Source organism: Rattus norvegicus, chromosome 14 (assembly GCF_036323735.1).
Source record: "Rattus norvegicus strain BN/NHsdMcwi chromosome 14, GRCr8, whole genome shotgun sequence".
NCBI lineage: Eukaryota > Metazoa > Chordata > Mammalia > Rodentia > Muridae > Rattus > Rattus norvegicus.
The window spans coordinates 98,948,842-98,965,217 of NC_086032.1; the positions used below are offsets into that span (position 1 = coordinate 98,948,842).

The 16,376-nt window shown below is 45.8% G+C and overlaps 1 protein-coding gene across 1 annotated transcript in view; it reads left to right on the forward strand.

Annotated features, from left to right (window-relative positions):
* Sertad2 (SERTA domain containing 2) overlaps positions 1–16,376 on the forward strand; it is a 104,109-nt gene that overhangs the window by 13,414 nt on the left and 74,319 nt on the right. The window contains exon 2 of the mRNA XM_006251526.5: positions 1,071–1,217. The gene's annotated coding sequence lies outside the window, so the exon portion shown is untranslated. The remainder of the gene's footprint in view (positions 1–1,070; positions 1,218–16,376) is intronic.

Below are 16,376 nucleotides of genomic sequence, written 5' to 3' on the forward strand. Positions count from 1 at the left end.
AATGCCTACACTGAGTTTGAAAGCATAGTTAACTTTGCATTGATTAAAAAGAGTCAAGAAAAAGATAATTAGAATTTTGACTCAGGCATTTGGGCTGTCAGAGTGTTGATGAGCTGTGGCTTAACAACTCAAGCACTTTCTGCCATGTTAACAGAACACATGCAGAGTTACCCCTCAGAGGGCACAATCCAGGAGTGAGGCCCTGGCCTTGGTGCTTTTGGAAGTCCCTAGGTAACTCGAATGTACAGACATGTTCTACAGTGCTGTCTCGAGCTCTATTTCCCTGCACAACAACCTTTTTTTTTTCTTTAAATGAGGTAGGGTTTCTCTATGTAGCCCTGTCTACCCTGGAACTCACTATGTAGACCAGGCTGGCCTCCTGAGTGCTGGGATTATGGTACGTGCCAACTTCATACCCACACCCACACATTTCAAATGTGGAGAAAACCTGAAAGGATCATTCAGCAAACATCTCTCCACGTCTCCCTAGGTTTGGTGGCTATGAACCTTCAGCCATAACCTTTCTGCCTTGCTCTCCTCGCTCTGTCTGCCGGCTTACACCATCCTTGTGGTAGGTGAAAGTTCAGACGTGACAGTCTGTAGTCAGTTTCTCAGTGCAGCTCCTGAGAGCACGGACATTCTCCTGTGTAACCACAGGACTGTCGTCCTGCCCGTGATGATGAAGCAGAGATGGGCAGAGGACCTTGCGGGGATGTTGAAGAGGTGCTTGCTACCCCGTGCGTGTTTGGTGCCATTAACTGTATCGTTTCGCATTGTTTCTGACTTCAGTATTGAATACTTGTATGGATAAGGTTTTTTTTTTTTTTTAAAGAGTTTTTTAAAGACCGGGTCTCAGATATACCAGGCTGGTCTAAAGGTTGCCGTGTAGCGAGGATATCCCTGAACGTCCTATCCTCCTGCTCTGTCTCCTCAGGGGTGGGGCTCCAGGTGTGCACTATTGTGCTTAGTTTGTTAAAGTGTGGGGTTTGAACCTGGGGCTTTTGAGCATGCTGGGAAAGCACTGAGTTGAGCTGCGTCCTCATTAAGATGTTTTTTGTTTTCCGAGACAGGGTCTTGCCGCATAGCCCAGGCTGGCTCAGACGGCTCTCCTGATTCAGCTTACAGAGTGCCGTGGCTTTCGGCCTACAGGTCTGCCGTACTACACTTGGATCGTGCGTCTTATGTCCGTCATTCCTGTGCTGATCGGCATCACTGCTGTAAGTAATGCCTTTTCATACCTGCCACGTCCTTCTTCACTGTGAATGGTTGGCATTCCAGCTAGCTCCAGGTACAAAGCAAGATGCACTTGAAGATTTGTTCTTCTATGACTAGGAAGAAGGTTTGAGTAAGGAATTCTCTGTTGAGTCAGCCACTGAACTGGAACAGAGTCTTTTATTAGCTATGTCTTTAAAGTTGAAGTGATTCAGGGCTGCAGTCACCTATGGGTGTGAAGGCAGCTCGTTCCTGGACTCCTTCGCGCTCCGCAGGGGCAGTCACAGAGTCTTGTGTTGTGACTTCCGAAGCAGCGTGTGTAGAGACGGCAGGGGATGGTCTGGTGTGCTGAAGTAATTCACCTGTGGAGCGTCGAGCAGAAACTGTGCAGTTGGTCAATCTGATTATAATTTCCATGCTTCAGATGTTCCTAGTCTTTTCATGTATGTCTCTAAATGGTTTATAAGGAGAATGTCAGATTGCCAAACATAAAGGAAACAAAAGGTCCAAATAGCCAATTTTAGAATTTGTGTGCGCACGCATGCATATGCATGTATGAGTACATACATGCGGAGCCAGGGCATGATTCTCTAGCTGTCTTTCCTAATGGGCTCTCTCCACTTTTCGTGACAGAGTCTCGCACTGACACTCACTTATGTGTCAGCGAGGCTGGCTGGCTAGCAGTCCTTCTGTTCTAGGACTTCCAGTATGTGCTGACTTTGTATGTGACTACTGGGGATCAAACTCAGCCTGTGTGGCCAGCACTGTGCTGAGTCCCCCCTTTAAAATGTTTAAGTTAGGAAGGGGACCTATTAAGAATGAGTGCGATGCGATCGGGAGTAAAGTACGTAAGTAAATTAGAGTAATAATAAAGAATGAGTGAGCGTGTCCATTAGTTTGGTTTGTGTTGTGCTCCTATCCTTTATGCCTGTTGCTGTCAATAGCGAGTTGACTGCTTTGCCTTATATAAAAATTTGTTTCCTTTAAGCAAAAGCTATGAATGACATAGTTCAGAGGGTGCTTGCAGGCGTCCATTACTATGTGAAGCCGTAAGACTGGTTACAGCCACTTTAAAGGTATGTCTGTGTATTTCTGTGAAGGCTTTGGCATCAGTCTCTGGGGTTCATCTCAGGAGGAACTAGGGCAGCCATCAAGGTTCTTGGGTGTTGTGAAATAGTCTTACTTGTTGGAAGCGACCCTGGCAAACTTGAAGTGCTGCCATGTTTTCTGTGCTACTGTTGTGTCTAACTATAAAATGAAGGAAGTGCTAATGACACTTCCTACTTATTTAGCAGACTCTCCTCCTTCAGAGGAGTTGGCCAGTATCAGGCAGCACCCCAGCCTGCTTCTGTTTGTAATTCCTGTCGTGTGATGTTGTATAAAACTCCACTTGTTAGCTTCGCCTTTGTGCTCCTCTGCAAACTGTAAAATAGCATCTGCTGTTCCCGCTCCCATTTCTCAGATGCTGACAATAAAGCCCATCTCAGCTAAAGTATTGAGCCAGGACTTTGCTCCAGTCAGGGAGAGCCAGAGCAGAAACATGGGAGTCCCTGGCTTCCTCTTGTTGCTGACCCATTCTTTCTCCCTAGTTTAGATATCCTTAGAGGAAAGTAAGTGTGTTCTAAGCACTGATAGCATTCCCATGTCTCTTAAGTGTGTAAGCGTTAGGGTTTAGGTGAGTCTCTGAAGCAGGCTCATCCCAGGTTGTAAGCGTCATCCGCTTCATGGTCTTGATCGGATTGCTACCCCAGAAGTGGGGGGGGGGGGCTTGAAGGAAGTTATGGCCACGGCCCATTTTCCTTTTGCCCTTCTAACCGGCAACACAGGTTGCTTTCTGTCAGGGAATTTCATGAATGGGCGGATGTTCATAAGCCATATTTTTCCTTCCTAGGAAGTAAGAAATGTAACAAAATCTCTCCCTCAGTGGACTCGGTTAGCGTGTGGCGGTACATGAGCGATTGCTTCCTGAACTGAGTATAAATTTAGCCCTAGCGACTCTTCAAAGTTGTTATAAAACTAAAACATGATCACCAGACCAAAATATATACCTGCTTTGAAGTTTGTCCATAATTCTCGTTAGTGAATATTTGCAGAACCTGGAGGAGGGTTCTGTAAAGGCCAGAATATCTGCTTTAAGAAGACTCCCCACGATTAAATAAAGGATGAAGTTTGTGTGACAGTTCTCTACTTCTGTTGTAGTGAACAACAACAAAAGTGAAAGTTGTGTTTAGATCGGTTTGCTTAATGTCAGTGATGTGTGAAAAGTTAAGTGTGGTGCACACACACCAAGAGATCCTATCGTGTTCCTGAATATGACTCAGTGTGTGTGTACTTGTGCCACATAGAGTCCATTTTTGCTCACATGCAGCCCAGGGAGCCTGGCCCTTGCCACCTTGGGCTCGGTGGAAGTTGGCAGCCTGAGTCCTGTAAACAGCAGCCTGGCGTCACCCGGGATGTGATAGGACCCATCCCAGAGCTGTGGAGGGCCTGGCTCTCTTCTGGCGTACTCAAGCAAATGCAGTGCTGAGTAACTGGGTAAAGTCGGGAATACTGTGGTATCCCTCTAAAAGTTTTAAAGGTACAGTACTTGTCCTTGGCTTTTCATACACATTACAAACAACAAGCCAGCACGGCAAGCTAGACAGACATTGGTGGCTATTCTTATTTTAGGAGTGTACCAACGACAGAAACTCAGATCTAGACCCTTGGTGCCTCCCCCACTTTTGTTCTTTTTTCAAAAAAAATTTAAATTTTGTTTAGTTTTTGTTTCTATAGTTTCTCTATGCAGCCCTAACTGTCCTGGAACTCACTCTGTGGACCAGGCTGGCCTCAGACTCAGAGAGCCCTCTGCCTCTGAGTGCTGGGATTAAAGTCACACACTGCCACCCTTTGTTGTCCAGGCTGGGCTCAGACCTCTGATGTTGGAGTTACCCTCTTTATACTTTGGGTCTCCTGCCTTTTACTTGTTGAGAACCTTGTGTAGAACAGTAACTGTTAGCTGTTTGGTGCTGTCTCTTCTCCCATTTAAACTGTGGGAAGATGAGGCTCCTCCCACCATCTCCCATGCCCCCCTCTACCCCTGTCAAGACTTCGTGCATTAAAATCATATACAGCAAGGAACCTGTAGACATGGGGATAGCTCTTTGCTACTGAGTCGTCTGAAGCTCAGAGAGTAAGTCAATACTCACCAGGGAGTAAGAAGATTTACTGATACAATGATGCCTGTAGTGGTTTGAATATGTTTGACCCAGGAGTGTCAGTATTTGCAGGAGTGGCTTGGAGTAGGTGTGTCACTGTGGGCATGGGCTTTAAGCCCCCTTCCTAGGTGCCTCAAAGTCAGTCTTCTGCTAGCAGCCTTCAGATGAAGATGTGGAACTCTCAGCTCCTCCTGCACCATGCCTGCCTGGATGCTGTCGTGCTCCTGCCTTGATGATGATGGACTGAGCCTCTGAACCTGTAAGCCAGCCCCAACTAAATGTTGTCCTTATCAGACTTGCCTTGGTCATGGTGTCTGTTCGCAGCAGGAAAACTCTAAGACAGTGGCCTTATTGCTTACTCGGCCTCTGAAAGGTACGAAAAACTAAGAGTGTGAACTTAATTTCTTGCTAACTGGTGGAGACGAAAGTAAGGTTTGGAAGTGTCCAGCATTTCTCTCTCAGAGGAAGAAGCTGAGGGGCACGGGTAAAGATGGAACGTGTTGGGGTTGGGGATTTAGCTCAGTGGTAGAGCGCTTGCCTAGGAAGCGCAAGGCCCTGGGTTTGGTCCCCAGCTCCGGAAAAAAGAACCAAAAAAAAAAAAAACAAAAAAAAAAAAAAAAAAAAAAAAGGAACGTGTTGGGGCCAGGGTGATTTATAGTCAGCAAAGTGCCTGCTGGCAAGCAAGAGGACCCGGGTTCAAATCCCTGAACTCACATTCTGTTTTCTTTTTTCAAAATTACTCTGTGTGTGTGTGTGTGTGTGTGTGTGTGTGTGTGTGTGTGTGTGTGTGTGTACGCCTACATGATTTTATGTGTACCATGGGCAGGCAGGTACCCACAGAGGTCAGAAGGTGTTTGAACCCATAGTGCTAGAGTTACAGACAGTTGTGAGCTGCTGGCTGTGGCTTCTTGGAACTGAACTCTATGGAAGAGCAGTAGTTGCTCTTAACCATTGAGCCACCTCTCTACCCCACCAGCACCCCAGAACCCACATTGCAAAAACAAAAACAAAAACAAAAACAAAAAAAAACAAAAAACAGGTGACCCGCGTTGTTCACAGTCTCAGGAAAGGGGAGATAGGTGGGTCCCTGGAGCTCACAGACTGCCAGCATGGTAGTCTCCTGATGAACTCCAGGCCAGTGAGAGACCCTGGCTCAGAAAAACAAAACCCAAAACAAAAACAGAAAGAGTAAACAGACAGAGGAAACCAAAGAAGCAGTTTGAAAGGTGTTGACTAACTACAGTAAACTGTGCGGATGGCAACAAAAAAGCCAGGACCCCCGGCTTACTTGATTTTGAGGTATATGTTTAGGGAATATAAATTAATGTTGACTTTCATTTATCCTTAACACGATGTTTTAAAATCCTATCCATTAAAAATGTAAATATAGGTCTCTGTTGTTAAAGTCTTTTTCTAACACATGCCAGGCGCTGGTCTCCATCCTCATTCCCACATAAAACAGGGAATGGTAACACGTGCTTGTAATCAGGGCACTAGGGAGCTGGAGGCAGGAGGATTAGAAGAAGTTCAAGGCACATGGCCAACCTTGGCGGAGACCCTTCTCAAAAAAAGAAAAAAAATGCCAAAATTATTAATTTATACATTACTTTCAAAACTGAATTTTGACATGTAGTAGGTACTCAAAAAATGCGTTTAAATAAACTATCATGCTCATAATTTATTAGCAACCTTAACTGGAATCTGTATAATAATTCACAGTATCCAAGCGCATTTCATAGTAAAAGAAACCTATCTTACTGAATAACTTTACCAGAACCAAAAGGATTGTTTATTCTACATTTTACTTCTTTTAACGTGGGTGGGGGTTGGGGTTGTGCTCTAGAAGAGGATACTACCAGTTTTTAAATCCATAGCGGACTGAAAGAGTAGAGGCGGAGTACACACACCCGGCCCAGACAAAGAACACAAGTCAGTGCTCACCACCTTCCACTTCTCTCTCTGAATGACAAAGAAAAGGAGCAGCAACAGCTGCCAGCCAAAGATTCATTTCAGCAGAGACCCGGTAACTGTGCAGTGCGGCTGCTGCGGGCTGGGCATCCTCTGGCGGGTGGGGCGGGGCCTGAGTTGCTGTGAAGGGCGTGGCCACGCAGCTAAGAGCAGCCTGGCTTTGTGGAAAGTGCCCGATCCCACCTTGTGGGCGGGAGAACCCATACTTGTGCTCGCAGGATCCGTCCCAGATGACTTTAGGTGTTTCTTTATGACAAAGGGGAAAAAAAAAGATTACTACAGTGTCCCAGTTTATCATTTTATAGCAGTGGACATTTTCAGCTATGCATGCAACTGTTATAATTGTAAACAAATAGTTCTGGACCGAGGCCAAGTTAGATCACTGCAGTCGAGAGCCAAATGGTGCATCCACTGTAATGTGTAAGCAAATGATCTTGCTGTCTGACCCACAGTAGAACACAGAAAATTTTAATTTTAATCCTTAATTAAGATATTACATTAAAACTATTAAATACTATTTTTGAGAAAAAATACAAGTAATATAAGAGATTTGAATGATTTTTTAAATTTTCTTTCCCATTTAAAAAAGAGTATATATGAGTGTCATGGTGTGTGTGTGTATGCATGTGTGTGTGTGTGTGTGTGTGTGTGTGTGTGTGTGTGTGTAGGTGAGAGAACAGCTTTCAGCAGTTCATCTCTTTCTTGGTGGGTTCTGGGGACTGAGGTTGTCAGGCATGTACAACCATTGTGCCTCTCCATCGAGCCCCTCCCAGTCCCCCCTGCAACATTACAGTTTTAAGTGCTCTCAGAACGTTTTCCTGTATAAACACTTCAGCAACAGCTGCTTTGTGAAGTATTGTCTTCCTGTTTTAGAAATGAGATCCTAGGGTTCTAGATTTACAGCTTGTCTAGAACCACACTGCTCCAGAATCCCCTCTGCTATTCTGGGAACCAGCTCATGGATAACCTGACTTCCTAGTCCTCCCTTCCATCCACAGAAAACCACAGTCCACCTTGGTGGCCATTTCATGTTGCTCACAGAAAGTACAAGTCCTGTCAAGTGGCAGCATCTTGGTTAAACTTTGACCTTAACAATGGAATAAAAAGAGGGCCCATGTCACTTCTCGGAGTAAACAGTAGGGGCCATTAAAGGTTTTCATGTTGGCCAGGCAGTGGTGCTGCATGACTTTAGTCCCAGCACTTGGGAGGCAGAGGCAGGTGGATCTCTGAGTTTGAGGCCGTCGAGGTCTACAGTGATTTCTAGTATAGCCAGGGCTACACAGAGAAACACTGTCTTGAAAAATTAAAGAAAAAAATAAAAGGGAAAGGGAAAAAAGAGTTTTTTATGCTTACTTTTAGTGGTAGACACGAACCTAAGGCCGGTTAGCAAGTTTTCTACTGTTGATCCTCAGTCACTCCACACTTGGCTTTAAAACGGGTTGTTTTTGACATTTATTTTTATTTTATGTGTGAAAATTGTCTGTGCACCACGTATATATGCCTGGTACTTACACAAGCCAGAAGAGGTTGTAGGATCCCATGGAACCAGAGTTATAAACAGTTGTGAGTTACCTTGTGGTTGCTGGGATCAAAGCACACACACACATACACACACATACACACACACACACACACACACGCGCGCGCGCGCGCGCGTGCGCGCGCACACACATAGAAGCTTCAGTTAAGTACATGGGCTCTGGTAGGCCCAATCCCTCAGACCAGAGTGAACGCCCTTTCTTGTGAAGGGGTCCCCTGGGAGCTAAGTTTCCTCGAGCTTTCTGCAGGCGTCCCTGTGAAATGTGAGCAACCTGCTGTGCTGAGTTTGGGTATTGTGGAAAATGGCCCTAGTGCTAAGTGTTCTGCCGTATGAAAGCCTCAGAAGACACATAGGAGGCAGCCATCTTCCTAAGTATGGCGGTCTAATTCTGGCACTTGGGAAGCTGGAGTGGGAAGATCTTGAGTTTGAGATCAGTTTGGGTCACCTAGTGAGTTTTAGGCTAGCAACTCCTGGAATTGACTTTGCAGCTGAACCTAGCCTTGAACCTCTGACCTTTCCTCTACCTCCTGGGCACTTTGATTCTAGGCAAGTGCCACCATTCCCAGCTTTCAGTATTTTAAATGAGAAAACCATGCTTCTCATGTTTGTTATCAAAGCTCTGATGCTGGCCTGTCATTCCTGGGAATGCATTTCTAAAGAGCCAGTGTCAGTAAGCTGTATAGCTTTTGGGAGCTCTGGTGACCCTCTGGAGATGTGCCGCACCACTTGGGTGGTCTCCAAGGTGCACCGACTTGATAGAGTATGAGGAACAGATCAAGTAATTACAAGTTCCGTCCTACAAGAGAACACTTTGCCAATATCCTCACAGAATATCACATAATCCCACCCTGTGTCTCTTAGTAGATTCTTCCAGAGAGGAGCAAACAACGTTGTGTAAAAGGCCAGTCACTGCATGACACGTTCAGATATACACAGAATCAGATGGGTTACACATCTCAGAGGCAGCCTGGCATCCAATAGGACATACGGAGGAAGCTTGTTACATGCTTAGGGGAAGAGTATTTCTCTTTAGTTTAAAAACCAGTGCTTCGTTTCCTGGCCTGGTTTAGAGTACGCTCAACTCTGTCTTGGTTCCTACAGTACAGAAACCAAATGTACAGCTTTCATTCTCTCCTATCTCATGGCCTCCACTGCCGTGAACTGCAAACACCTCAGCAGTACCCAGTTATTATCCAGGGACCCTGCCATCACAGGGCCAAAGAACTGGACAGAGTGCTTTGGGGTTTTCTTTTTTTTTTTTTTTTTTTTTTTTTTTTGGTTCTTTTTTTTTCCGGAGCTGGGGACCGAACCCAGGGCCTTGCGCTTCCTAGGTAAGCACTCTACCACTGAGCTAAATCCCCAGCCCTGGGGTTTTCTTAAAAAACAAAAAACCCAGCTATTCTTTGGCAGTGGTCTCTGTATTACCTGTCTGCTACCTAATGATTCCAATCAGTACAGAGGCAGAAAAAGACTATTATAAATAGTGTATATATAGTATATATAGTGTGTATATAGTATATATAAATGGTGTATATACAGTATGGTATATATAAATAGTGTATATATAGTCTAGTATATATAAATAGTGTATATATAGCCTAGTACATATAAATGGTATGTATACAGTCTAGTACATATAAATGGAGTACATACAGTCTAGTATATATAAATGGTGCACATACAGTCTAGTATATATAAATGGTGCACATACAGTCTAGTATATATAAATGGTGTACATACAGTCTAGTATATATATATGGTGTACATACAATCTTGTATATATATATGGTGTACATACAGTCTAGTATATATAAATGGTGTATATACAGTCTAGTATATATAAATGGTGTATATGTAGTCTAGTATATATTAATGGTGGATATACAGTCTAGTATATATAAATAGTGTAATATAGTCTAGTATATATAAATGGTGTATATATAGTATAGTATATATAAATAGTATATATACAGTCTAGTATATATAAATAGTGTATATATAAATGAACTTTGCTAAAGAGACTTTAAAGTTTACCCTCAGATGTCTTTTATTTCATTTTATTAGTGAAGACCAAAATGGAATTTGGTTTGAGTTTTATTGCCATGAAGAGACACTATGACCAAGGCACCTCATAAAGAAAAACACTTAATTGGGGCTGGCTTATAGTTTCAGAGTGGCAGATCAGATATCCTGAATATCAGATATTTACATTATGATTCATGACAGTAGCATTACAGCTATGAAGTCACCACAACATGAGGAGCTCTGTAAAAGGGTCTTAGTACTAGGAAGGCTGAGACCATGGGCTAGGAATATGTGAGGGTTGTGTGGAACCATGGCAATATGTGTTTGCAGCCATATGGCTATTAAGTGGGAAGCATTTCCCTAGATAAGAAAGAGGTGGTGGGGGTTGGGGATTTAGCTCAGTGGTAGAGCACTTGCTAGGCCCTGGGTTCGGTCCCCAGTTCCAAAAAAAAAAAAAAAAAAAAAGAAAAGAAAGAAAGAGGGGAGGAAATCCCCTATATATGTGTTATAACAATTTGGAAGGTTCTAGTGCCTTTCAGATGCCTAAACAGAGACTTGTAGTAAATAATGCATTTTGCATTGAGGCACGTGTGTATACACAAGTTTGACTGAAAAGAAAAAACTGCGAATCAATACTCACCCCATTGTGTTCTGGGCACTGTGATCTTCACCGATCCGTGGTGGTCGGTAAAGATAACGCTAATGGTAACCTACCCTGCTGATCTCACAACTTGTTTCTGTAGTTTGAAAAGTTCTGTGCTAGACATTAAGAGTGGAATTAAGTTCCATGTTCAGCTGGTATCTTGTGGGCATTTTTGAATTGAAGAAATGACTGTTGTGAAGAGATGCTAGCTTGTCAGAGAGTGATGCGTGACACCATTGTCCTTCTGAGTTTCTGTAATAGATGTAACCGCACCTTTTCCTCCTGAGGAATATTCTGAATATTGCTTTAGATTTCATTTTTCTGTTTATGGGTGTTTTGTCTGCTTGTACGTATATGCACCATGTATATACTAGGTGCCCTTAGAGGGCCCAAAAGAGGGCATCTAATTCCCTGGAAATGGAGTTACAAATGCTTGTGAGTCACCATGTGGATGTTGGGAGCCAAATCCCAGTCATGTGCAAGAGCAGCAAGTGTTCTCTCCATCCCCCTCCCCAAAATACAAGTGTCCTGTGCGGCCAGCCTCCCCTCCCCACGTACTGAGACACAGAGGTGACACATACCCACCCCTACCCCTAGCCTGCTTTCTGTTCCTGCACAGCTTTCTTGAAATGGCAACAAGAGTGATAGCCAACTTGTCTGACCACAGCTGTGCTTCAAGAAGATGGGTAGTCTCTAACTTATCTTCTGTGGAAGCATTTGGATCCCTAACTTTCCATCTATCTCTTTAGCTGCACTGACAGACTGATATGGAAGCTTGGCAGTCATGACTGTAGGAACAGAGGATACGAGGAGGAGGAGGAGGAGGAGGGTGCAGGGAGGAGGAGGATGCAGGGAGGAGGAGGGTGCAGGGAGGAGGAGGGTGCAGGGAGGAGGAGGGTGCAGGGAGGAGGAGGGTGCAGGGAGGAGGATGCAGGGAGGAGGAGGATGCAGGGAGGAGGAGGATGCAGGGAGGAAGAGGATGCAGGGAGGAGAAGAAGGGCACAGGGAGGAGGAGGGTGCAGGAGGAGGAGGGTGCAGTGAGGAGGAGGAGGATGCAGGGAGGAGGAGGGTGCAGAGAGGAGGAGGAGGAGGGTGCAGTGAGGAGGAGGAGGATGCAGGGAGGAGAAGGGTGCAGGGAGGAGAAGGGTACAGGGAGGAGGAGGAGGGTGCAGGAGGAGGAGGAGGGTGCAGGGAGGAGGAGGATACAGGGAGGAGGAGGATGCAGGGAGGAAGAGGATGCAGGGAGGAGGAGGATGCAGGGAGGAGGAGGGTGCAGTGAGGAGGAGGAGGGTGCAGTGAGGAGGAGGAGGGTGCAGTGAGGAGGAGGAGGGGGGTGCAGGGAGGAAGAGGATGCAGGGAAGAGGAGGAGAAGGGTACAGGGAGGAGGAGGAGGGTGCAGTGAGGAGGAGGAGAAGGAGGGTGCAGTGAGGAGGAGGAGGAGGGTGCAGGAGGAAGAGGAGGAGGGTGCAGGGAGGAAGAGGAGGGGGAGGAGGAGGAGGAGGGGGGTGCAGGAGGAGAGGTAGTCTCTTGCTGCTCACAGTCAGAGACTGTGGAGCTAACTGTCTGATTAATATAGGGGGAGGGAAAGGTTTCCCAAGCAAAACATAGCAGGTATTGATCAGAACAGGAAAGATGGATAAATATGACTAGTATTGATTATTTTTTATTCATTGAAAAACAGATCGAGGAAAGTATTTAGAACCCACATAATAAGCAGCTTGCATTCAGAATATCTAAAGAACTACAGATTGGTGTGTCCTCGGCCTGAGTGGAGAGAGCTTGGTGTACTCTTCTGGGTTGATCCTTATGCTGCAGTTTCTCCTGCCCTCTGATCTCGTTTCACACTTAACATCTATTTCGGAGGACCTCAAAGAGCTTAAATGTGAATTATATCTGCTACCTACCATTTTAACAAATAAAACCGTTAAGTATTTCCCATTAAACAGTTGTGAGCCTAGGGGTGTAGCTTAGTAGAAGGGCTTGCTCAGCATGTTTGAGGCCTGGATTCAGTGCCTGTTAGGGAAAAACCAACTAAAATATGGTGTTGGTGCAAACAGTGTTTTGTTTGGTATACTTAGGATCAGCCCAGGACTTTGAGCATATTAGGTGCACACTCTAACACAGAGCCCTGACCCTATCCCTGCCTCCCCTTCCCTCGCCCCCAAGATAGGATCCTCAGCTAGCCTGGAACTCACACAATTCACCTGCCTTTGCCACTGAGTGCTGTGATTAACGTGTGTGCCACTCAGCATTGCTATGAGAATCATGTCAGTTTTCAGTGGCAAATCTGTTCAGCGTCTCTGTAGAGGACAGCTAGATAATCATACCGGATTTTCTATTCAGGCAGTTCTTTGGGTTGAAGAACATGGTGAAAATGTGGTTTCACACAGATATGTAGTTAGGGAAAGGAAAAGGAGTATTTAAATAACCTTTTAGATAGTTATGGACATCCTTTTATACTCAATTAAAACTTGAAAGGTTGGTGCAGCACAAGACCTGAAGCCAGGTCCCTGAACTCTTAATTATTTACTAGAGTAGGTATGGCTTCTCTTGAATATTGAATAGGGTTTGCTTATGACTAGGGAATATCGTCCATTGATTATTTGGAAAATGCTGATTTAGTGAGTTATACAGGATTTCCCACAGCTGACTTACTTCGTTGCACAGCATTAAAATGTCACATTGCTAACTTCCCCACTGAGGTGTCATGCTCAGGGTGGCAAATCCAAATTGTCCCGAGTTTTCATTTGCACTTACAGGCCTGGATTATATGGCTGCCACCCAAACGCTCTGCCTTCCTTTCAAGTCGGACTAACCACCGGGCATATGACTGTCGTGCTGGTGAGCAGAAATGGCCCTTGCTTGACAACCGCCATCTGCTCAGAGCCGACCAGGGCGGGGGCTTTTCAGGCTTCTGGACCTTGGCTGACTCCAGTGCTTGCTGTGTGAGCTCTTGTTCACCACACAGGATAGTCAGGATTCATGCTCCAAGGGAGGAGTAATACAATAATACTTGTCCTTACCTGAACATTTGACGGTCACTGCCATGGACATGAAGTGCATGCAGCCGTGGTTCTCCGACCTTTGCCCGCGTGAGGCCCCAGCCCTTTTACCTGCTCAGAACTCCAACTTTGAAAGAGTAGTACGTCAGGATTATGATCACAGTCTGACTTTGTGCTCCTTGAAAGAGTCTAGGGAGCCACAGGCTCTGTCTCACCCTCAGGACGCTGCTTTGAGGGCCTGCGTAGCTGCTGTGCCCGAGGTCCCTGCAGACTGGGTAGGCATGCATGAGTCCCTGCAGGATGGCATGCTTGCGGGAGGGCACCTTAGGGTTCTGGTGATACTGTGTGCTTTTTCATGGAAGAAACGTGTTTTGAATTACACAAACTATAAAAGAATTTTATTCGTTTTAACAACTTTCCTGGCTGTGTTATTGGGGATTCTTGGCACCTTGGTGAAGACTGCCTACACAGCCTAAACCAGTGAGCTCTAGGACACCACTCCCCACACAGCAAAGCCCAGCGCCCTTGTCTAGCTTGCAGCTACACGAGGATAATTCTTTTAATACCTGCATGCGCTCTTGCACCTAAACCGGGAGCCACCACCAAAGGATGCGAGGACACTCTTCTCTCTCTCTCTCTCTCTCTCTCTCTCTCTCTCTCTCTCTTCTTTTCATGTTTTTTATTTTGTCTCTTTTTCAAGGCAGAGTTTCTCTTTGTTGCCTCAACTGCCCTGGAACTCACTCTGTAGACCAGGCTGGCCTTGAACTCACAGAGATCCACCTGCCTCCCTCCCCAGTGCCACCACTGGCCTGAGATGATGTCCTTGATGGGAGCTCAGGAGGATGGGAAGTCCACAGCCTTCCTCACAGATGTTACCATGATCTTGGCAGTGGAGACATGGAGAATAAACCTTTGCTCACGCACCTCAGTACAAACTGAAGGCCCTGTTGGCAGCTTAGAAAGCTTCAGTGTAGTCAGTCTTTGTGTTTTCTTCTTTATTATATAGCACAGGCTGACCTTGAACTTATGGCAATCCTCCTGCCTTAGCCACCCACCTAAGTGCTTACATTACAGATACAAGGCTCCACACTCACTTCTGTTTTGTTTTAAAACTTAGGAATTGCTCTTGTTAGGAGCAGGAGAGCTGGCTGCGTGGAGAAAGTGCAAGCACGAGGACCCAAGTTCAAATCCCCAGCATCTGCATTAAAAAGCCTGGGATGTCAGTGCATATTTGAAGTATTTGGAATTCTAGCCCCAGGAAGGCAGAGACAGGAGGACCCTTGGACTTGCCATCTAGCCATTCTGACCAAATTTAGTTCCAGATTTAGTGGGCGAGACTCTGACTCACAAAACGGTGGTGAGTGCTTTACTTGATGAGAATGCCTGACGCTGACTCTGGCCTCCACAGTTCTCATGCTTGAATGGAGTCACCCATGGATAGGTAACATTTGAGGCTAGGAAGGCCCTGTATTTCCAGCCAGGACCCAGATTACTTTCAGTGAGTACTTTCCTTGTCAACCCCAGCCATGATATCATTTGTAAGCATATGGTCTTAGCCCGAGTGTTTGACACGTTAAATATAGCAGAAATCCAAATGAACCTGCGAACCCTGCCTTTCCTAATGCGTCGGCATCGTAAGCAGCCCCTCCTTACAAATGCCTGTGTCTCTTGCCCCAGGTGCCCCTCCAGCCAGGCCTGGGCTGCAGCTGCCGAAGCCACTGTGGTGGCCAAGGGAGTCGGAGTGGGTGTGGGGGAAGGGAGGGGACTCCAGAGAGGACTGCGTTCTATCACAGTGCAGTCCTGCCCTCTCGCTCAGCCCTGGGGTGCCCCTGCTCTCCTAATTCACCCTTGTCACATGCTGACTGACGAGTGCATAACTGGACTGCATTGCATTTGGAGCAACAGAGCTTTGCTTTTTTTTTTTTAAAAAGATTTATTCATTTATTATATATAAGTACACTGTAGCTGTCTTCAGACACACCAGAAGAGGTATCAGATCCCATTACAGATGGTTGTGAGCCACCATGTGGTTGCTAGGAATTGAACTCAGTACCTCTGGAAGAGCAGTCAGTGCTCTTAACCACTGAGCCATCTCTCCAGCCCAGAGCTTTGCTTTTTTGTTGTTGTTGGGTTTTGTTTTTATTTTTTGAGGTGAGGTCTTGCCCAGGTTGGTCTCTAACTCCAAGCAAGTCCTTCTGCCTCAGCTCCCTAGGTGCTGAGATTATAGACATATACACTACGGTGTGCAGCCTAACACCAGGCCTTAACTTACAGCAAAGAGGTTATGTCATAGACCAGGAGGCAGAAGTGGGGATATACCACTTTCCAGCCCTGTGACCTTCAGACAGGTTGCTTCAACTTGCAGATTAAGTCTCGTTTACCTTCTAAAAATGGGAGCTTTTGTACCTGCCTTTCAGAATACCGTTCAGCTCATCCACCCTAGTGAGCCCTCAGACCAGAAGAGAGTGTATTACTGACTATGCAGTCTAGATCACTCTAGACAGTGCTTCGTCTCGGGCATCCGGTTGAGTCTGTTCCCTGGAGCACCTGGCATGGTGAAGGCCACAGGAAACGGTTAGCATGTGGATGCTGGGACCAAGGGCAGGTTGAGGTGGGCAGCCCAGGAGATCAGGGCATCATATGGACCTAGGAAATGAGGGGCAGGGCATTATAAAGGCGGGGTGGATGTTCTGCCTGTGATGAGACCTGTGCTTGTTGTTGCTGGGATCAGAACTATTAACGAGTACCATACGTGTATATCCATTGCACATTTAATCAACCAGAGAAAT